General features: G+C 41.0%; 2 long non-coding RNA genes across 2 annotated transcripts; one reads left to right on the forward strand and one right to left on the reverse strand.

The window, feature by feature from the left end:
- Positions 1-8,734: 8,734 nt before the first annotated feature.
- Positions 8,735-10,561, reverse strand: LOC146861612 (uncharacterized). The gene is made up of 4 exons (XR_014979281.1): positions 10,456-10,561; positions 10,232-10,332; positions 9,840-9,918; positions 8,735-9,257 (listed from the first exon to the last, which is right to left on the reverse strand). It is a non-coding gene; the product is annotated as an uncharacterized LOC146861612 (long non-coding RNA).
- Positions 10,562-12,239: 1,678 nt separating this feature from the next.
- Positions 12,240-12,933, forward strand: LOC146861613 (uncharacterized). Its single transcript, XR_014979282.1, has 3 exons — positions 12,240-12,328; positions 12,452-12,552; positions 12,866-12,933. It is a non-coding gene; the product is annotated as an uncharacterized LOC146861613 (long non-coding RNA).
- The last annotated feature ends 9,501 nt before the right edge of the window (positions 12,934-22,434 follow it).

Raw genomic sequence — 22,434 nt, forward strand, 5'->3', positions numbered from 1 at the left:
CACTGACAAGTGAAGATTTTTTTAAAGTCTTATTTAATTCCTGCATTGCACTACCAGCACCTTGGTAAATTGACCCTTCATTGCCAGTTTAGCCTTTCTCACATCTTAGGGCTGTGGCCCCTTGTTTTTTTTCCTATGTCTTTGGTGTGAAAATATGGTTCTAGAATCCGGTGAAGTGGACCCCTTATTAAGCCCACTAATTTAGCATACCTTATACATTTAGAAGTGACAATTATGTTGGTAGGAGAGGGAAGAGGACCCTTATTTGAGGTTTTTGTACTCATCCCATTCCTTCTTAACTAAATTCAAATATGTCATTTCGGTATTAGGATGTCATGGATCGTGGAATGTCAAGGACTGTTAGTGCATTCTTATCAATTGCTTTAATTATGTACTGCCAAAGACATGTTTGGATATTAATTGAATTGTAATGTTTTTTCTTTCATTGCACTTTTATGATCTATTTACTTAGGTTGAATAAAGTGTATTCTGATTCTGAATCTTTCCTCTGTACTGATGAAGGAAGAAATCCAGAAAGACATGCCTAGAATTGCACAGCACGGGCTGCACCAACATTGGTGAAAAATGAAAGACTACTACAGAAGTAAGTGTTACCATGCACTGCATTTAGCAGGATTCATTGGGGCAAATTGAGTGCTGGGCTGTGAAGCAGTATGCTACCACCTGTCTTCTGCATGAAAAGGCTCTCTTGAGCAGCTGAGCTGACAAGCTTGTGTTGATGCACCTGCACCCAGTGAGTAGTAGAGAGACCTAAAGAGACTTTAGGCATCATGTTCAGCACCCCCAAATGACTTGCTGCTCTCTACTGATGAAGGAGTGAATCCAGAAATGTGTCCAGGGATACACAGCACAGGCTGTTCCATCTAGGTTGAAGACTACTACTGAAGTAAGTGTTCTCGTGCACAGCATTTACCATGATGCATTGGGGAACATTGAGTGTGGGGATATTAGGCAGTGTGCTTCCACCATCCTTCTATATTTAACCAATACCTTTGTGCTACACTCACTCACATGAAGGATCAAGTTGCAATGTTTTCTGGCTTTTTGAGGGTGAAGGATTATGGTGTTTACATATTTTTGTAGAGAGTACACTATTTCATGTTAAAAAAAACATAGTAAGTTACATTGGAGTTCAATGATCTTTTGATGGATCTCCCCTGTGACTTGCATTATCTATATAATTGATGGCAGATGGTGTGTTAGCCCAAATAGTTCACTGAGTGACGCAGCATCTCTTTAATGAATAAGGAATTGTTGCAGTTTCTCAGATGTTCATGTTTGCTTTACAAATCCACAGCATGGCAGAAGTAGTCATTTGAAGAACTGCCATCCAGAGAAGTCAAAACAATTTAATGTCCCTGTGAAGTGTTTTTTTCAGAAATGGCATAACAGGAATATCCTTATTTTTCTCCTGAGAAGTTCAAATATGCACATACTTTTAAATCAGTGCTTTTAAACCGTTGTGACTGAATATGTTGTTCCTTTTGCCTCTGCTGTTTACACATTCCACACCTATGTCACAGACAAGCCCACGGGACAATTCATTTAGGACCACTCCTAAGGATATCTCAAATCTAAGGACTTCTCCTTAGGCACGGGTACGTTCACAACCATCAGGGACCACTAAGCAGAGCTGTAGAGCGAAGCGGCTGGGACTGTCTACTCCTATTCTCTCATCTGTGCTGTCTTAAAAATTGCTCCTGAAGTAGCATTCCATTAAACACTGTAAGCCCTCCCAAAGACCCCGTGGGCATTCCTTTACCAATTAGACCTACAGTATACTGAGCTGTGTCTGACTGTGAAAAATATTGTCAATGCCAGAGATCATTAGACACGTTTTTCGTTAGTACTAGAAAAAATCCAGGCTGGTATTTTTTTAGAAATAAGCATTTAATTTACAGGTGTTGCTAAATCAAGAAGCCATTTTATCAAACTGAGTGGGAAAAGTCTGGGATAACCCTCTAGTAATCTGTGACTGGTAGCAAATACACAGATAACGCAAAAAAGAGATATCACAAAAAGTCACATCAAAAAAGTCCTAGATGTATTTGTCCGCTAAGCTATTGAGCTGGCCAGAGTCGCTGTCCTTATTGCTGAGCGAACTCCATCCCACCCCATGGCTGCCTGTTTGACAGATCCTTTCAGGCAAGGAGAGAGTCGAAGGGATTTGTGTAGAATGAAACCCTCTGAACATAAAATATTATTTGAAAATTGAGCAGTCTGAAATGTGAGAACTCGGTAGGGGATCTCACCTTGAAAAAACACAGGTGCAGTTTTAAATGCAGAAAAATTTGTTCTTCAAATCTGCCATTTAATTATTCATTTTTTCATTAGGAAGGCCCCACGAGTGTTTACAGTTTTTATTCCATGATGCTACCAGGGAATTAGTGAGAAGTAATGGAACTACCTTGCAGGTGCCCATGGGATACTTCTGCATTTCTTTTTACATCAGCTGCCTCTCTTGGTGTTTTTGGAATCAGTACAGTAAGTTAGAACAATGTGTTTTGCAGCCATTTTGTTTTGAAAAATTAGTATTGCCTTGCTTTGTTAATGACACATTTCTTTTCGTCTCATGTTAAATTGAATGTTATATGTTATTGAATCATTAATATCGTCTAAACCTCGAGCACTTTGCCTCAGAAACCGCAGTCATGTTCTTACTTAGAGACTGGTCACTACTTACAAGATAAAGAATTATGTTAGAGACAAATCTGGTCGGACCCTTTTGAAAGAAGAAAATGATCTGCTTCAGGCAAAGAAACATTGTCTCAGATTTGCTAACACTTTGTCTCATGTTTGATTTACTTTTGTGACACAAAGTGTTGTGGTGGTATCTACTTTCCAACGCAAATCAGGATTTGTGCTACAAAGGATGGATACCAAAATAGTACACTACCTCTAGGTGGATGTATGTGAGAAAAAATGTTTACATTTCACCTTACTTTTCAAACCTTTCATGTGCGCTGCATCCACAGCCCACATAAATGGTAGGGAGCATATTAAAGCATAATGTTTGTGCTGGATGACTCCCCTTCCAGTACAAAATCTGTGCTTAACAGAAAGCACACATCTTTCACTATGGTGCAAGAGTGCCTGCTTTGATAAATGGCAGCTTAAGTGTGGCAGCCTAAAGTGTGCTTCCTCTGGGGAGAAGAAACCGAACCATAAAGTAGCCATGATTCCGGCGACTTCACAACGATGGATGTCTCTAGAGCTACGAATAAAATCATGGATCATTTGCAAAAGTCAATCTCCTCTGAGCTCCTCCAATGTCATCGACGACAACAGCATAGCACAGAGAGCCAAAAAAACCAATTTGTCTAACATGGTTAATAATCAATAACTAATCACAGAATTAGTTTGAATAAATGGATGTAACCATCCTCAGCCCTTTAGCTCCAACACCAAAGGCACAACAACGAGCAAAAGGCCCAGGAGCTGCCAATGCCAACGTGAAATGAATGTTGGTAGCGAAGCAAGATCTGGCACACGGTATAAATCTGGCACCACCAGTCCCACTAATTAATGTGCCTTTCACAACAATACTCATACACTCTGTCCTATGGATAATACCTCTATACAAGCTATTACCAAATTACCTACCTGCTTATCACCGCGCTGACCACTCATCCTTAGGGCACCACCCCTCCAAACAACCACAACAATACATCTTAACCACTTCAGGAGGCAGAACAGTGCAAAAAATGATGCAAATGAAAGAATCTAGCTTTAGCATCTAGCACATCTACATAGTACAGCACTTAAACACTCCTTCCTCAAAGAAAATCACAAATACCTAGGAGTGACACGAAAAACCACCCATTGCACATCTTGGATAGCCACAGCAAAACAGAGTAATAGTATCACTGTTTTCCTTCTAAGTAAAGTTAGTCTGTGGAAACATTCATTGTATGATTAATACAAATCTTTACAATGCAAAATATAGCACTATTCCAAATCATAAAACACTGATGCATAAGATCAATAAAACCCAGAAATATGGTTAAAAACAAGCTGAATAAGTCAAGAATTAAAATGAAGAAATTATAGACATAGTGGAAACAAGAATTTGACAGTATTAGGTAAGTACAGATAGTATCTCAACAAGGGTTAACCGTCGTCTCTCTCAAACCAGTTTGGGAAGGTTGGCTGAGAGGGTGCCAATGCTGGGCATCACAGCGATGTGAAGCCGCTTAGCGTCCTTGGCCTGCCTGCAGGTACTCAGAGACACTTATTCTCAGACTAAGGAGGTGAATCGGCTGGGCAAGTCTGGCTCAGTTATTTGTTATTCGGTTCTAGCACCATTAGGCTGCAAGTGAAAATTGCTGCCAATGGTCACATCTTCTAGGCATTGCTGCATAATATTGTTGTATTTGCAGAATGTTGCCTTTTCCATTGGCTCCTTGGTGAACACCAAATGTGCAGCCTCATTACACGTTACAGTCTGTTGCAGGGATTCTGCTTATACACAGAACTATGCGTAGAACCCCAGGACCTCAGTGAATTGTGGTGTACCAGAAACTCACCTCAGAACCCAGAACCCAGTATCCGGCTAGCATAAGTGTCCCATTCGTTATCCGAGATTTAGCTCGGCGGTCCCAATGAAAAGACAACCCAGAACAAGCGACTCAGTATACTCTCAGTAATGGTGGGAATCGGAAATACCTGTTCGTATATTATTCTCACATCAGTCCACAACAATAATCAACGGAGACACGGTGTAAATAAAAAGAATTTATTTTTATAGACCACGTGTCCTAAGATGCAGTACTTTGGCTAATACAAGCAGACAAATGATTAAAATCAAAACCATCAACATCGTTACAATACCATAGAATATAAAAGGGGTGATCATGTTATAATGACAGTGGATACTACCACCTTCCCTTTACTAAGAAGCTAATATTATTATTAGACTAGTAGAAGGTCTCTTAGGCTTGAATAGGGGACCCCATACCTCAAAGATCAGCTTAGTGAAATCACATCACAGGAGCATCAGGAGTCTTCTCGCAGGAAGGCTCGTCTTCGGTCTGAATAATAAACATGATGTCTGTGATATTAAAAGCACCAACTTTCAGGTATTTGCAGCTGCTCGTGTGTTATGGCTAAATAGTGGGTCGATCAACCTAGAGTGGAAAACATGCATTGTCTAACAACTCAGACTGTTTGTCACATCATGTGCAGACCAAGGTCGCTGCGCAGAGCTCGGGATGGGAACAACAGATTGCTCTCGTGTGAGGCAAAACTCGAGTCAGCAGTTTGTTTAAGCAATAACATGTGAACGCAGTGTCGTGCGCAAAAGCAGCAAGATGGCTTTCTAACCTCTAACGTGGTTATGCTAACTTAACAATGTATGTACGTATTAAGGGAGTCCTTACTACAAGTCTATGGCATGGTAACAGAAGTGAGGTACAACAGAAAAGTAGGTGGTTAAAAGAGTCATACTTGTAATTGCAGAGTCGTCAATTTACAATTTTTGTGAGGGACTGCCATCTTGCGTTTACTTCCTGGGTTTGTAAGCCCATTTGCTTTGCAAACAGGATTTGTTTTATGCAGCCTTTGTGGAGCGTACTAGAAAGATATGGTGCTATTGTATGACAGCGCCACTTATTGCAGGATTTTTGAGTTTTTAAGCTTGTCCATGTCACTTGCCTTTGATAATGTTTTGGTTTGGGTTTTTTCAGTGCAGTTTTGAGCATGGCACACGTGAGCTGCTTAACACATTCTGGTCAAGTTGAAGGGTGTCAATTGAGTGCTATAAGTATTGTGACCAAGGAGTCCCATTTTAGGCAAAGATGGACTGGAGGGCTGTTTTATAGTGTTGGCTTGTGCCTCAATTGTTCCATTGTAGTAATTTACAAAGGACACCATACTCACCCACATGTGGGCCACCACCCCAAATTCCAGTCTTATCAGGCAGCTCTGAAGATAGCCTAACAACCCTTTTGTAAGCCTTGACTTGGTATTCATCCAAGATGTAAACTAATTGACAAGGGTAGGGAGGAAAATCTTCTACTTTATACCACCTGACCTACAGAAAACAGTAGTCTTGGCATTAGTGTTGTCTAGGCTGGACTACTGCAACAGCCTCTTGATTGATATTAATAAAGCCCTTCTTATCAAGATGCAGTCTTGCAGAATTCAGCCACCCGCCTTCTATTTAAATTACCTATTCCCGGTGGAAAAGAGGATTGAGTTTAAGGCCTTCTGCATCGCCTTTAGGGCGCTGCGCAATCAGGGTCCTGTCTATCTGATGGACCACTTTCATTGGTATACTCCTCCCAGAATGCTGCGGTCTGCTTCCCATCGGCTGGTGGAAGCACCCAAAGCACGTCTCTCCAACTGGGGTGGGAAAAGCTTTTTATACTTTACCACCAGATTATGGAATAATTGCAATGCTCATTAAAAAATTCATCAGACCTGATATCCTTCAGGAAGAGTCTGAAGACCTGGCTTTTTGAGGCCTAAAGCCATGCAGTGATTAGTTTTCTGTCTTCCGATCCCCCACGACAGGCTGGAGATTGGATGTCAGCGCCTAGACGCCTTCGGGTATTAGTGCGCTATATAAATACATAAATAAATAAAATAGGCTTCCTGGCCGTAGGTAATCCTTGGTAACTGAATAGCAGCCAATGCGCGTCTTATTGGGCAGGTGGATGGGCTTTCCAAAGAGTTATTCAATTTGCAGGTTCTGTTTCGGGTTGACTTAGCTTTTGTGGTGGCATGTCTCAGTTACTTTTTGTGCCCTCTTTAGAAGTTAACCAGACGCCCAAATAATTATAAGAATTAGCTGTGTCGATTTGTAGAGCTCCCACCTCCATCTTTTGTTTGTTTTATTGATTGGGTTCCCTAAAATTAGAATTTCGGCCTTTAAGCCATTTGCCGCCATTTTATTAGCCAAGTTATAGCTGCGCAGAGCATTGAGAGTAGGCTGATTCTTGAGTGGCCCAAGAGTACGATGTTATCGATGTATTGTAGTATCCCAATTTTGCTCCTTCTGATTTTCGGTGGAATGAAGTTAGCTTGTTTCAGCGAGGTGCCCATGTCAGCAGTGAAGAGGTTAAATAGCAAGGCTCAAGCACACAACGTTGCTTGAGGCCATTGTCCATCATAACCTTCCTGAAAAAAGTAATTGGAGTTAGCTTGACTCTAATCCAGTTCGAAGTATGTAGGGATATGATGGCTCGAAGCAGGGTGTTTTCGGGATGCCCCATCCTCTGAGCTTTTTCCACAAGCTATTCCTGTCTCCCTGGTCAAAGGCTGCTAAATAAGCCACAAGACAGCCAAAGTGAGGGAGTTGCTTCTTGATTTTTGCCCTATGAGGTAGGCAAGAAAGGGCCACAGTGTTCTCCTGTGTAGAAGAGTTTGCCCTAAAGCCTGTTTGAGTGAATGGGATTATATCATTAGTTTCCGCCCTGTGCTCCAGTTCTTTAAGGAGGGCGGAAGCATAGGCCTTAGCTTCAATGTCCAGATGGGCGATGAGGTGATAGTTAAATGGGTCCTCCCTGTCACCCTTCTTATATATGGGATTCAGAATGGAATGCCTGCAGTTCTCTGGAATCTGCGCAGTCAACTGACACGTTTGGTGGAGGGGAAACAGTATAGCAGACCACAGGGCAAGTCGGCTGGAATCGGCCATAACCTCAGGTTTCTATGCCTTTTTGGAGCTAACTTTTAAGGAAGTACTGAGTGAAAGGTGGTCGCTCTCTGAGCAAGTCAGGATGTCAAAGATTGCTACCGTGTCCTGGATCCTAGCTGTGGTCACCATATAATCCAAACTGCTTAATCCTTTAAAAGAATTTTTAAATTTAAGCAGCGGAGATTTCTTTACATTTGTGTGCCGGATGGATTTCTAGCTATGTGCTTGGAAGAGTGTGGCTAGCAGACTAACAGTATTGCATCCCATTGCCAGATGTATTAGGTCGGTTCCCAGGGATCACTGATTGAAGTTGCTACATATTATAACCTCTTGTGTTGTATTTTCATATAAGATTGATTCAAGTAAGTCACAAAACGGAGTCAGCTTTTTCAGATGTTCTGCGCCAAGGCAGTTAAAGTATACATTAACAAGCAGGATCATCAGATGCTGGTCATTATTTGCAGCAGTTCATAAAAAACAGGGATTGTGATGGGACTGGTTCCCGAAGGTTCCTGAAAACAGAGTAGGTCAACAGTCTGAATGAAAGACATTGCAGCTGGGGACATTAGTAGCTTTGCTGTACCTGCTACATTCCATGATACAAGATTTATATTTGAGTTCCTTTTGGCTTAAGGCTGAGGCGAATAGGAGCCAGGGGTAAGAATGTTTTCTTGTATTACTCAGAAGTGTTGCTGATAACCAACTCCAGTCAGTTGTCACTTGTTTTGATTTTTGTGATTGATCTAGGGCTATTTTCCTTATTGGACATGCTTGATTGCTTTAAGCACTTGATATCCTCAATTTATTATATGTTAGATTGAGTTGTGAATCTGGTCCCCTCCAGAGGATACTGTATGGCAGGGTCTGGGGCCTTGACTGCTCTCCCTGTTCCTTCACGGGTAATTTGGGGGCTTGTTAGACAGAATAGCTGCAACTAGTGCTGGGAATTTAGGTATTACAGTTGTTGATTCGGGCCCATTCGGACCATTTGTCAATGTTGTTAATTCGACTCCCAAAATATCTTCTGTGGATATTCTTCGCTAAGTGCGGAATGGTTTGGAACAGTCTCAGGAGGATAGATCTATTTAGTATATCATGTTGGCCCTTTGAATGAAAAAGGGTTGTAAAGATCAGTTTTAGGGATGTTCATTCGTCTCTAAGTTCAATATTGGTGCTATTGGTACTTGAAGATTTGACATCATGCTTGTCCTGAAGTTCTCCATCCAAATGCTGCTTTACTCAAGTTTGAAAAATGAGTATAACCAAATGCGAAGAGGGAGAAGGCTATATCACCGCACCTGACAAGTGAATAGTGTCGTTCAGTGTAAGCTAGAATAGTGCAAGGAACCAAGGAACACTTCCCTCTGAGCTCCTTAAATCAGGACGTGAGTCCTTTTCAAACATAAATGCAAAGTAGGTTCAGCACTATTTAAAAGAGTCCATGATATTTAAAGGATTTTCCACGAAGTCACTTTGATTTTCTTAATCAGTCTTCTCTTTATTACATCATATCACAGGTATGTAGTATCACAATCTTGTTAGCAAAAGAAAGCCATAGCCGACGCGTTTCGTCTCCTAAAAGGAAACTTCTTCAGGGCTATAGAAAAATACATACAAAATACACTTTAATTCTCAAAAGAAAACACCAACATATTTATACATTTAAGATATATAATCATTCTATGCACGTAAATGTATAAAGCAAAATTAATAACAGTTCATCTTATTTGGAACATCAAAAATACGTTATTTATAAAAAGGAATTCGATCATACTGAATGGAAGAGGGCCTAAGAACAAGACAAAACAAAACATGACATTATATCGCATTTATTTGATTGTGGTTTCTAACATTCAAAATTAGAATAAGAATAATCCTATATTTGAATACTAACAGACCTTAGTAAATGAGCTCATATTAGGCATATCATCTCATTAACCATTCGTGTCAGGAAAATTCCTTCACAAACATGTGCACCAAACTCCTTAAGATGGACTTAGTGGAATATAAGAAAAAACCTTTGTGATGAAAAGAGGGGAGAAAAGAAGCATGTGAACCCTAAATGACCGTCAGACACCTAGGTCAAATAAAGACGAGTAAAGACCTGTTTACTAATATATAGGTGATCATAGCCTCGATATAAATCAGGAAAAGATATTATTAGCCATATATCACTTACCAGAGAAAGATTTATTACATAGAATTGCATCAGTCCGGGAAACGTTATATAGAGACCTTCAGTAAATGAGGGATAATGCCTATAAAAAAATACACATGAAAGAAGATTTTATTGATAAACCAATTCAAAGTTAGAATTGCGAGAGAAAATAATCTCACATATGGTTAGCATATCAGGAGACTCCATTCAAGTTTAGCAGAGAAAAGAGACCTGTTAATATAAACCAGAGCAGTGCCCATGGATCAGTGCCCATAAGGTCAAATATTCCCAATCACTGTCCTTCAAAGAAATAATATTCCGAGAAAGATAAAGCATCTGACCAAAATTAAAAACAAGCTAGAGACACTTCCGTATTTTTAAAGAAATAATAAAATGTCCTAAAGACAACTCACCCAATAGATATGTATATCTCTGAGTGTGGTAACAGGAGCACTCGTAAAATAATTTAATGTAAGGGCGAAAGCTGCTTAAAGTCATCCGCTAGACTCAGTACCTAAAAGAGAGATATGAATTAAAAATACCTGGCTGACAAATCACGCAGCCAAATTGAAACGATATTAACTCTTATCAAAAATAATTGTTCAACGATACTATAGCATGAAAGAGTGTTGCGTACTAGTGTACCCAAGGTGCTAAGTTCCACAACGTGAATGGCATGAGCGATGTGAATTTAAAGCATTTAATGACAGAGTAATCACAGTAAATGCTCCGAACACAAGAGGAAATCCTACGTGTGAAGAGACCTCCTTAGAGAAGTCCAACATTCAAAACAGCGGCCATCTTATAAGGGCAAAGTAAGCTGATAATAATTTATGAGGGAAATGAACAAATAATGCTAAAACGTCAGTAAAGCGACCACTAACAGAAAAAAAACGTATAAAGATCAAGAAATAAAATCTATATGAAATAATTGCTTTAAATGGAAGGATATATGGCGTGTACAGAAAAACCCTAAAAAAATAATTACTTTGTTATTTTATACTGAGATAATCACCCCTGTAGACTTACCAGAGCGGCATAGTAACCCGTGCTCTCTTCGTGGTGGTCTCGTACGCATAAACACAATCTCAAGTGGATCGTATTTAAACCATCCCGGTCCTGTGATAGTTAACACCTGTCGAATGACCGAAATAGAAAGAGTCTATACATCGCAGAGTCGCAAGGAAGCGTGGCGGCCATCTTAGTACTGCACACTTAATAGAATTGTTTGTTGCTATTAAGAAGATTTATATTTGAAAGAAATGACCGCTGCACTTATATTAATGCTTAACAAATATAAAGTCTATATAAATTTATTTAAAACCATTTGCATGAGTAAAGCAAAGAAAGAGTTGCTAAATCGTTGCATTTATCGTATTTTCGTAAAAAATATGCTAATGAGTATTGCTGTTAAAAAAAGATCACTTAGTGTGTCAACAAGCATTAAACTAATGGAAACAGTCTTCAAGAGTCTCAATGAGGACAATCAATGGCGAACAATGCACGCAATAGCGGCAGCCATCTTAGAACGGTATAATCAGTATGAACTTTACTCGATACTGATGACAACAGAGTTTAAAAGTCGGAACGCGGACGGTCAAATAGCGAAAAGCACGAAGGTGCGGCGGCCATCTCGGTGCGAAAAGCACGAAGGTGCGGCGGCCATCTCGGTTGCGAAAAGCACGAAGGTTTCCATTAGTTTAATGCTTGTTGACACACTAAGTGATCTTTTTTTAACAGCAATACTCATTAGCATATTTTTTACGAAAATACGATAAATGCAACGATTTAGCAACTCTTTCTTTGCTTTACTCATGCAAATGGTTTTAAATAAATTTATATAGACTTTATATTTGTTAAGCATTAATATAAGTGCAGCGGTCATTTCTTTCAAATATAAATCTTCTTAATAGCAACAAACAATTCTATTAAGTGTGCAGTACTAAGATGGCCGCCACGCTTCCTTGCGACTCTGCGATGTATAGACTCTTTCTATTTCGGTCATTCGACAGGTGTTAACTATCACAGGACCGGGATGGTTTAAATACGATCCACTTGAGATTGTGTTTATGCGTACGAGACCACCACGAAGAGAGCACGGGTTACTATGCCGCTCTGGTAAGTCTACAGGGGTGATTATCTCAGTATAAAATAACAAAGTAATTATTTTTTTAGGGTTTTTCTGTACACGCCATATATCCTTCCATTTAAAGCAATTATTTCATATAGATTTTATTTCTTGATCTTTATACGTTTTTTTTCTGTTAGTGGTCGCTTTACTGACGTTTTAGCATTATTTGTTCATTTCCCTCATAAATTATTATCAGCTTACTTTGCCCTTATAAGATGGCCGCTGTTTTGAATGTTGGACTTCTCTAAGGAGGTCTCTTCACACGTAGGATTTCCTCTTGTGTTCGGAGCATTTACTGTGATTACTCTGTCATTAAATGCTTTAAATTCACATCGCTCATGCCATTCACGTTGTGGAACTTAGCACCTTGGGTACACTAGTACGCAACACTCTTTCATGCTATAGTATCGTTGAACAATTATTTTTGATAAGAGTTAATATCGTTTCAATTTGGCTGCGTGATTTGTCAGCCAGGTATTTTTAATTCATATCTCTCTTTTAGGTACTGAGTCTAGCGGATGACTTTAAGCAGCTTTCGCCCTTACATTAAATTATTTTACGAGTGCTCCTGTTACCACACTCAGAGATATACATATCTATTGGGTGAGTTGTCTTTAGGACATTTTATTATTTCTTTAAAAATACGGAAGTGTCTCTAGCTTGTTTTTAATTTTGGTCAGATGCTTTATCTTTCTCGGAATATTATTTCTTTGAAGGACAGTGATTGGGAATATTTGACCTTATGGGCACTGATCCATGGGCACTGCTCTGGTTTATATTAACAGGTCTCTTTTCTCTGCTAAACTTGAATGGAGTCTCCTGATATGCTAACCATATGTGAGATTATTTTCTCTCGCAATTCTAACTTTGAATTGGTTTATCAATAAAATCTTCTTTCATGTGTATTTTTTTATAGGCATTATCCCTCATTTACTAAAGGTCTCTATATAACGTTTCCCGGACTGATGCAATTCTATGTAATAAATCTTTCTCTGGTAAGTGATATATGGCTAATAATATCTTTTCCTGATTTATATCGAGGCTATGATCACCTATATATTAGTAAACAGGTCTTTACTCGTCTTTATTTGACCTAGGTGTCTGACGGTCATTTAGGGTTCACATGCTTCTTTTCTCCCCTCTTTTCATCACAAAGGTTTTTTCTTATATTCCACTAAGTCCATCTTAAGGAGTTTGGTGCACATGTTTGTGAAGGAATTTTCCTGACACGAATGGTTAATGAGATGATATGCCTAATATGAGCTCATTTACTAAGGTCTGTTAGTATTCAAATATAGGATTATTCTTATTCTAATTTTGAATGTTAGAAACCACAATCAAATAAATGCGATATAATGTCATGTTTTGTTTTGTCTTGTTCTTAGGCCCTCTTCCATTCAGTATGATCGAATTCCTTTTTATAAATAACGTATTTTTGATGTTCCAAATAAGATGAACTGTTATTAATTTTGCTTTATACATTTACGTGCATAGAATGATTATATATCTTAAATGTATAAATATGTTGGTGTTTTCTTTTGAGAATTAAAGTGTATTTTGTATGTATTTTTCTATAGCCCTGAAGAAGTTTCCTTTTAGGAGACGAAACGCGTCGGCTATGGCTTTCTTTTGCTAACAAGATTGTGATACTACATACCTGTGATATGATGTAATGAAGAGAAGACTGATTAAGAAAATCAAAGTGACTTCGTGGAAAATCCTTTAAATATCATGGACTCTTTTAAATAGTGCTGAACCTACTTTGCATTCAAGTTTGAAAAATGCCCACATTAGGGGGTCTTCAGTTTTGAATTGCAGTATTTTTCTTTGTGGGTGAATTTCTGACCCTGGCCTGGGTTGAGTATTTATTACTTGGGTGGTCCCTGGCTGGGCTTGGAGCTGGAAAGGGGCGTCCTTGGTATTCAATTGGTCCAGTGGGTTTTCGGAGTACCCTGGTACCGAACAGGAAAGTACATGCGATTCTTGAAGTTGGTTAGTGTCGCCCCGTTGGCTATTGTCTGTGGGGCTGAAATTCCCAGGAAGATGGGATGCAGGTTAGTGGAGGTTTTACTTATAGGGTGTGTCCGAGCTTGGGACGCCAGGTTTTGTGACACTAGTTGATGTTGTCATATGGCTTTGTTTAAAGCTGTTTTCATTCTTTTCCTTGATCTTTTGAACATTGGTCTGCTCCAAGAATTTACTGACTGAGGTGGTACACTTTGATTGTCACAGTTAGTTGTTACTGTATTCAGAGGTCCTCCAGAAGTTACAGGAGCAGCTGTAACAAAAGTGGCCAGACCGACCAACTGAGTAGCTGAGATATGGGTTACGCTCGTTTGGCCTTCGGTGGAAACAGGGCTGCATGAGTTAGAGTAGCTAGAGTGACTGGGTTATCCAACTGATTGGCTGTGTTTTGGGCGTCATGTGGATGCCTGTGTTCTTGGTAAGCCCTTATTGGTCGTGAAATAATATAAATAATAACCTGCTATTTGTAAAGCGCAAACTAATCACCTGTAAGGGTCACAAGGCACTGGGGGCATGTCGGGGAGATTTACTGAGCTATGGCCCAGAGTCACATGATGCTGAGCAGTTCTGCTTATGGTGCTGAGCATCGAACCGGGCGCCCTGCTCTCTGAAGTCAGCCACCCTGGCTGCTGCGCCCCACCTCTCCTTGAGCTTCCATTTTGGAAGTAGAAAAAGGTGAATCTTCGTGGCTGGGCAGATTTGGTTGCACCCCGGAGGCCGGAATGCTTAAAGGTCATTGCAAACAGGATGCTTTTATGTCAGAAAAGGTTTCTATGGTAGTCGGGGCTTGATGTGGTCTTTGGGTACCTGGTTTGAGCTGCCCTTGTAAGACCTCTTTCCAGTCCATTATCATGGTTGATAAAACCTCTAAGAGGGTACTTAACTTTTCTACTACTGAATGGCACGAGGAGGCACTAACTCTCTCTCTGGTTTTATGAGCAAGTTGCTCATTTAGCTCCAGATCGTCTAATTTGCGATCCAGTCTGGTTATAGATGTAGGTAGTGTGTTTACCAGGTCCAATTGGAGATCCAGTTTGTCTGACTGCCAGATCAAGGTGTTTATCGTAGCAGCCATAGTGGATTGTTTGAGGGCAGTATAATACCCTTCTTGATGTTGGAAAGAAACACACACTGGTCTAATCTCATGCAGCTATTTTTTGACTCTGTCTGATTAGGATTCTGAGCCAGCAGTGACCAGCCATTTCACAGTGTTAAGTCTTTGATGATTGCACCACAGTTAGGATTTGGGGTAGCTGTTCCCTGTTGAGAACTATTGCCCAGATAGTTGCCTAGATAGTTGCCATTGTTGAAAGCATCAAGCCACTCCGGCATGATCCTCTCCAGCTCCAGCATATCAAATGTGGGGTTCTGTGTGGATATGTGCTCCCTGCTGAGCTTGAGAATCCCAAAAGTTTATCTCTGGCCTGGTTCCTTTACTTGGCATCTGGGGGAAGGGAGAGCTATGCGGGCCTGCGACTCAGAGGATGCTCTGTGATGTTGGATTCTGGGATTATTTATGTCCTCTTAAAGAATGGATCCATCCTTTGAGTTAGATGGAGGCTGGTTTCCCCTCATTGCCATTTGGTTGAGTTCCAGTGATGCACTTAATATGCTTTCTGACAACAGTTCAACAATTGAGCAGGACAGGCATAAAGAAAGAGAGCGACATGACAAAGCTTGAGTAAGCACTGTTGGTGAAGTTAAATGCTGGCTCTCTTAAATACGAGGATGCAGCATGAAAACATCTAACATTTCTGTGCCTTGCGAGGTGATGATTGTCACCATTATTACTAGGGCTGAGCAGCGGTTTTGTCACAATGGGTCTTGGGGCAAGCATATACCTCTTCAGGCAGACCCTAGTCTGAGTCCCTGTTGTGCTGGACTGCCCACTCACTGGTATCGATGTCGATGTATTTAGTGAGGTCTGTGGGGGGGCTGGGGTTAAGACTGGCCCGCTTGAGTTTTGGCGGGAGCTGGTCCCTTTTTTAGGTCTCGCCTGAGACAGCGCTTTAGCGCTGCTCTCGCGAGAGCTTTCGTAAATGGGGGATCTGGAAGTGCAAACGAGTGCTTTCAGGCCTCCAAATACCATGCATGTGCGCCGGGCGCGCGCACCATTTGGCAGCCTGCACACCATTTGCTTTCACTGTCGCGGCCGCTTTGATGTTTGATCGCGATCGCGATCACTTTCACTTTCGCGGCCGCACGGCCGCTTGTTTGTCATGTGAGTCTTGTTTGCTCCTTGTGTCCAGTACTCACTGCCTCTGATCATCCCTTCCCCTCCCCCTGCCTTTGTCAGCAGGGTTCCATCTGTCCCTGTTTTCTAGTCTCCTTGTGTCCTTCCAGCCCATCTCACCCGGTCTGTTGCTGCCTCCACTGCTTCCTTGGCCGGTTGATCTTTTCCTCCTCTCCCCTGTGTGATCTTCAGACTGGATGTCTCTTTCGTGTCTGCCTCTGCCCGCCACCTTTCTGTCCCTTCGCACTTCCCCCAACAGTATTACACCACCTTGCTATATAAGCTGCTTTGCTCTTTTGCCCACTGCTGGCTCACCTCACCTTCAGATTCCTCGAGATGCAGATAGTAAACACCGAGCCTTCGGGGGCCACACCATGGAGCCTAGAGATCTCTCCACCTTGGTCCGGAACTTCAGGTGTCCAGGATATGGTGGCTCCCCTACCCCCCCAGGGCCTGTACGACTATTCAGGGTTTTAGCACCTCAGCATCTTGACTGCATGGGCGCTGCTTGAACACATACCGCCATCCGGTATTGAGGGGGCAGTAAGGTTGCCACACAGTGAGACACAGCTGGCCAGTTGCATGCCAACACGCTGCAGCACCACTGGCCCCCACAGAACAAGGCAATAAGTTGGGACACCCTCCTGCGAAGCTCAGCCTGAGAACAAGGCCCGGATGCTGTGGAACAGAATGGAGTCGGCTCGATAGCTCTGCTCGAGGGCAGCACCTCTTTGTCCTGAGTTATCTGTGTTGTCCACATTGATTTCCAATTCTGGGTCAGACAAGTACAATTAGTCATATAAAGACCCACAACCTTGAATCACAACCTATTTAAAATGGCTTACCACATAAAGAAACGAAAGATGTGTAGCTGTCTTTTATGCACCAGAACATTTGACTGCACATGCCATCAATAATACTTACACCTCCAACTAAGTAAAATCAAATTATGTAGGAAACATTAAGTGCCAGCTGTAAAAGCACAGTACACCTGAAGGGCAAGACAGTCCTGAATCTACATGCTCCTTTGCCATTGTGCAGGTCACAGAATCACTCTCAGAAAAGCAAACACCCCCAGGAGAAACAGACCATGACCACTGACATTGACTCAAGTTAACAGCGATTACCTTTGGTGATGAGCAGGTGACTTCAGCCATGAAGGAAGACATAATACTAACCTTTTCTCACTTTTACAGGAGACGTAACCTCATTTAGAGCTGTTATGGAGTTCAGGTCAACAAGAGAGCCCTTAATGCCCTAATTTTACTATACCTGTCTGCAGCATTTGAAACTATCAGTTCTGGCTTCCTCCCAGATAGACTCCAGGAAGGTAGAATGAGGGATCCAGCTTGGTGCTGATCTCATCCTGTTCTTTTGGAACAGATCTATAGGGTATCCATTCCCCAATTTAGTTCTAAGATCCACTTTCATGTGGAGTTTCTTAGGGGTTGAGCCTCACTCCATATCTCTTTAATTATTTTGAAGAAACAGAGAACCTGGTGGCTGATGGGAGGACTGACCACTGAAATTCTAATTTCTGGCTGCTTGTTTCGGTAGAGTGCCCTGTGCTGATAAGGTAATGAAAAATCTCAGCTTCAAGTTTCATACTGATCTTCAATTTCAAGCTTGGGTTTCTAATTCTTCCCATGTAGATTATTCTAGGTGAAGACAGCCAGGAAGATCATGCCATACCATTCACCTGGATGTCACTATTCTGCATTTCATGTAATGGTCAGGTCCTCACTTAGCTATGGCAATGCTTTTTACTTATGAAGGTCGGATTTCTGGAGAAACATTATTATTTTTTCAGCATACTGTCTGAAGGTTGTAACTGGAGCCCTAATTTATCAAAGTGTTCACTCCCATGAAAAATGTCCAAAGACTGCTGATGTTTCCTTCTAGATATTGCATATAGTTCACAAATCGATGGGAAAGCTTTGCTGTCCTATGATGGATGGTCTTTAAACTGAAACATCAATGTTAGGACATTGCGCTCTTCAAATCGAAATCTTTGAAATGTTTCTCCTTTTTAAAACAGACTTAGCGATTGGTCCTTCTCTGACTTGGATCTAGCCCAGTGTAATGATCTGTTCCTGAATTTGAGGGATTGCGCAGTCTCTTATTTTTAGGTAGCGACTAAAAGTGGCCTTTCACCAATTTTTATCATGTCATTATGATTGAGGATTTACAAAACAAAAACAAAATAACCCAAGGAAATCTATTTGGGACACCACCTGCAAACAATACTGTGCCCATACAGAACCTAGTCAATGGCATCAGAGCTCAAGTTCAAAAACTGATCAATGAGAATTCCTAATATGAAACATTCAGTCATTAGATATTCTCGGATAAAGGCTTACCAAAGCTATCCAGTAACCTACTGGAATTTGGGTGAAGGCATGGATTTCATAGTCATGAGGAAACAATCTGCAGAATTTGGTATAAATGACACAGACCTGTATTTTGAGTTCAGTCTAAAGTTTGTATTGGTTCCCTGCATAAAGTTGAGTCTACCTCATGCAGCATCACTATATCTCCAAACACTTTACTTTAACATTGTGGAAGACAAACTGACATGCCTGGCTAAAGATCACTGCTGCAGGTATCCCTGTGTCCCTCTAGCCATAGCATGCTAGCAAGCTATGCAGCTAGTAACATATCCTTTTCGAAAGAATGGATAAATGAATGAATGTTGTATTTATAAAGCGCTGCTGTCACTCCCAGATGAGCATCCTGGTACTACGCGGAGAAAACTGAGATCATAACAGCAAACTGATCTGAGCAAGCATTTACTTGAATAAGTGTGTGACACAATAAGTCAGCGGCCGCAAAGATCCAGGTCTTTAGATTTTTTCTTAAGATGGATTTGGTTTCAATGAATCTCAGGTGACTAGGGAGTTGCTTCCAAGCCTTGGGCCCCAAGACAGCAAAGGATTTACCTCCTTTAGTTTTGCGTCTAGAGGTGGGGGATTGAAAAGATTTGCAGCTGAGGATCCCAGGGCTGAGAAGTGAGTGAATCTAGAAATTACATATTTTGGCCCTACTGCTCTGTACACTCTGAAGGTGAGCAGGAGGATTTTAAAGAGGACTTATGTCCTGGCAACCAGTGTCGGATTTTAAGTGCTGCTGAGGCCAATGAACGACATGACAGTTTCAACACCAGCCTGGCAGCCACATGGTAGACAACTTGCAGTTTCTGAATGGTTTGTTTAGTGGCACCTGCATATAAGCTATTAAAATAGTTAAATCTGGACATTATTAAAGCAAAGGCCACTGTCTTTCTTGCTGCTTGAGAGAGGGAATCAAAATATTTTTTCAAAAATTGTATTCTATTGAAGCACTGCATGGCCTTGTGGGCAAAAAGATTGAGATACATCAAATTTCATTCCAAGGGTTTTTATTACGTCAATTGTGGTAGGGGGTGGCGGTACCGAATTTGGCCACCATAGCATAGGGTCAAAGGAGTTCGTGTTTCCCACTATCATGATCTCCGTCATGTCAGTGTTACATTTTAAGTGGTTGGATTGCATCCACCTGGTAACTTAAGTTTGACGTTGAGTTCAGAGCCGATGGATGCTTTATCCAAAGCCAAAATCAACTGCTGTCAGCAGAGGATGTTGTTTCAATTCCAAAAGAGGAGATCAGCAAAATTAGTGGGGTCATATATAGCTGGAATAATGCAGGGCTAAGAGACGAGCTCTGAGGGCATCCTGAGAGACCGGTTTTTCAGGGGACAGAAAAGGTCCTAATGCCACTGTTTGTCTACTGTACGTAAGGAAGGATTTAAGCCAGGCTAAAGCTGGATGAGAAATGCCACCGTTTTTGATACGTTGCAGTAGAATATCATGAGAGATGCTATCAAATGCAGCTCATAGTTCTAATAAAATCAGCACTGCATTTTTCCAACATCTAAAATCAACTTCAGGGTATCTGCAACTTCCAGCAGAGCTGACTCCATCGAATGTCTAGGCGGGAAGCCAGACTGCAGTGGGTGGAGAATATTAGCCTCTTCCCAAAAATTTCACTAATTAGAAATATACCAACTTCTCGAGAATTTTACCAGGGCAGGAAGTACTGAAATGGGGCAGAGATTTGAAAGAGTTGAGGGGTCCACCAACCGTTTTTTGTGCAGGGGTTTGACAACTGCAAATTTCCAGTCCATTGTGGCTTCTGCCGCAGCCAATGATGAATTAGAGATTTTGTTAATCACTGAATTAACAATGTCCACGATTTTATAGAGGACCCATGGGGGACAGGGGCCAAAAGGAGACCCTGATTTACAAGAGAAGATTGCTTGTCGAGACTTAACTAAGCTAATTTTTTTTAAAGCTTGTAGGGAAGGTACTGACAGGAAGGAGTGCTCCTTTATGCCAATTGTTAATGAAGGGGTGTAGCTAAACTCACGTACGACATAACATCTGAGATGGGAGAATCACTCTAGCCAGCACTTTCGGATGAAAACATATGATTTAGCATTCATAAAAATGCATTTTTAGTCATGTTGAGCTTTGTTGATCGGCTGAGAAAAATAGACCTTTTTCGCTATCTTAATCTGGCTGTGGTACATATTTAGGGCACTTCTAAACTGAATACGGTCTTCCACATTATAGGCTCTCCGCCACTTTCACTCAAGCTGCTTGCAGCAAAGATGTTGCTCTGCTAGAGCCTGGGTATACCATGGGGCTAAGGGATGAGTTATGGTTCCTATTTATAGAGGCTTCAGGGGCTAATTCATCAATGGCATGAGTGATCCAACTCTTGAAAGCCAAAGCATCCTCTGATATTCCTTTCCAGACAGACAAAGTGGGGATAGAAACGGATACATGTTTGGCCAGCTTAGGAACCGCCAACAGCATGCCCCATTTACGAAACTTTTGAGGGGCTAAAACTGAGTCAAGAGGTGAATTAGCTGGCTGAAGATGGATGCTGAACCGAACCAGCATGTGATCCAACAAGGTCTACCAGATGGGGGGTTCAACTATTAGATCGGCAATGTTAGAACAAATATCATCTAGGAGGTGCCCTGCAGAGTGTGTAGGTAGAACCACCAGTTGCTTGCGTCCAAAGGTACCCACAGTGCCATGAATTGGCTACTTCTGAGTCCTTGCTGCATTCAAGATGGAGGTTAAAATCTCCCAGGAAGGTAAAATTTGTGTAACACAAAAAGGAGGGGGATAGAGCTTTTCCCAAAAATGTTAGGAAAATGGAGCCTGGGCCTGGGGGGAGGATATATAAGCTCCCCTGCAATAGATAGAATAAAATAACTTGTGTGTTTCCTGACAAGAGTATTTTATTTATTTATAGAGCTATTTTATAAAATCACAACACATATCCGAAGGTAGGACAAAGAATAGTCCTCACTTTGCTGTACGCGGATGATTCTGCTCTTATCTCCTGCACAGATAATGGCCTACAACTTTTATTGTGCCGATTTTATGATTTTATGGAAAAGCTGGGCCTAAAAATGTATCACTATGATAATGGGAGCTAGAAATATTAAAACCAAAACCTACGCAATAAGGGATCATGTTATAGGAAAGGTGGATAAATTCTGCTACTTAGGCATCTTGCTGGACAACAAATTGTCCTGGGATCCCTAATTGAAAACACACATTCAATCTTTTAATGGAGTCGCCTTCAGTGGCTATAGCCATATAAATTGTGTATTTCACCTTTATAATGCAAAGTATGTTCCAACCGTATCCTTTGGTGCTGAGATTTGGGGCTATAAGTCTTCTACTATTATACAAGTGACTGAAAATAAATGTTTTAGAAAACTGTTACGAATTTCGCAGAATGTACCTGCAGAAATAGGACATGATCAAATAGGTGCAGGCTAATTGCTGATTACATCCATCTGCACTCCATACTTCTATGGCTTTCGATATGGGTCACAAATGATTTGGAATTTAACAGATTGATTCTGAGAGATTGTCTAAATGCAGAGCATAGCCTGCACATATCTTGCTTAAGTTACATAAAAACGACACTGACAAATTTGGGTAAACCACATCTTTTTTATTCTCCAGAGCTAATTTCTAAATCCGATATATCATGGGTTAAGAGACCGTTTAAGGTAAATACTCAGGAAATTAGAACCTTAGGGTCACAGCATAAATATTGCTACACACATTATGTTATGGTGAAATCTGTGGAAAAAATGGAACTTTACCTAACATTGTATATGCCGGTTATGCACAATTATTTTTTCAACATACTTTAGTCTA

Source organism: Triturus cristatus, chromosome 3_1 (assembly GCF_964204655.1).
Source record: "Triturus cristatus chromosome 3_1, aTriCri1.1, whole genome shotgun sequence".
NCBI lineage: Eukaryota > Metazoa > Chordata > Amphibia > Caudata > Salamandridae > Triturus > Triturus cristatus.